This window comes from Otolemur garnettii, unplaced genomic scaffold (assembly GCF_000181295.1).
Source record: "Otolemur garnettii isolate 467f Iridium unplaced genomic scaffold, OtoGar3 scaffold00059, whole genome shotgun sequence".
In the NCBI taxonomy this organism is placed as follows: Eukaryota; Metazoa; Chordata; class Mammalia; order Primates; family Galagidae; genus Otolemur; species Otolemur garnettii.
Window position 1 is genome coordinate 10,969,965 of NW_003852454.1, and position 1,624 is coordinate 10,971,588.

Below are 1,624 nucleotides of genomic sequence, written 5' to 3' on the forward strand. Positions count from 1 at the left end.
GGCTTTGTTTATCAAAATCATCATGCTATTATAAGGTTTATATAATGAGACATTTTATAAAACAGTTACTAAACTTCCTAAAACATAATAAATTTTAATAGATGATTTTAGAAATCGATACCTTCAAACATGGCATTTTAATATGCAGAATAGAAAAAGCCTCAAGCTCTCCCCAACCTCTGTCCACTCCTGTCTCCCAGTCCACGCCTGCCTCTCCGTCCTTTCTCTCTATCCACTCCTGTCTCCCCATCCACACCTGCCTCTCTGTCCACTCCTATCTCTCTGTCTGTGCCTGTCTCTCTATCCACTCCTGTCTCCCCATCCATGCCTGCCTCTCCATCTACACCTGTCTCTCCATCCACTCAGGACTCTCTGTCCACGCTTGTCACTCTGTCCACACCTGTCTCTCCATCCTCTCTCTCTCCCACAGCACAAGATGAAGTTGTCTTTAGAAAGAGAAACTGAAGTTTGTCAACACAACCTGGACAACCCTTTGTCACACCCATTGTTGACTCTGCAGACCCAGCAGACTTTGTCCCAGGCCATTGAATGTTCTTCAAGCTATTGGATTCTCCTAAAAATCATTTTCTGTCTCCGTAAAGTTATCCATACATCACTGTCTCTCCTTCCCCTAAGGGAATGGTGTCTATACAACCCCCTGTACCCCAACATGTGGCAGGGTAATGACTCTGTGATCCTCCCCTGTGCACGCTAACACATTCATATCCCTTTTTTCCCTATTAATCTACCTTTGTCAGATGATTTTCAGCAAAACTTCAGAAAGCCCAGGGAAAATTCTTCTTAGGCCCCCACAGTTTGGCACTTTCAGCGGGTAAAAAACTTCTGCTCTTCCTAAAGCCACTTAGCAGAGCCCAGGACCTGACAAGCTCACAGAAGGGGAAGAGTCTTGTTCCCAGCCACCCTCTCTATGGAATCCAGTTTGGCAAACAGTAAAAAATCATTGTCTTTTTTTCCCTCTCCAAAATCTCGACTAATGGAAGGACAGATTTGTGTGACTGACCTTTGGCACAGTGACTCTGATACAGTTTTTGGTGTGAATATTCATATTGCCAGATGTTTTTCTCCCAGGAATAATCTTTTTCTTTCTCTTTGTCTTTTTGTGTTGTTCTATCATAAGAGGGTACCTTAGACTGGAAAGCAGGTCTAAAACCCCTGTAAGTCCATCGTTCCAGCTGGCCCTACATACTGGTCAGTTTTGCAGCTGTGTCTATTTACACAAACTTTGCTGTGAGTGCCCCAAATAAAAGCCAGATGGGGGCTCCTCTCATCTTGTTTCATGCCCTTGAAAATCTGACTTGTGACCAAAGGGGAGCATTCTGTGGGCATGATCTTCGGATCATGTCTGGTAGCCAGTCTGCAAATGGCTGGGAACCTGAGAAAAGTAAGATTTTTAAGAAACACTTGTTCTTTCTGATTATGTCATGCTCTCGGGGTATTTTGTTGGAATAACAAGTTGTATCAATAAAGGTTGATGCCTCCACCCTTACTGCCTGGTTATCATGGGAATGTCCAATTCTGGGAGGATGCCCCCAGTGTCCCAGTTTAATGTGTCTGTGACTGGTGGCACCCCACAAATCTGTGGGATACTGGAGGCATCATACAT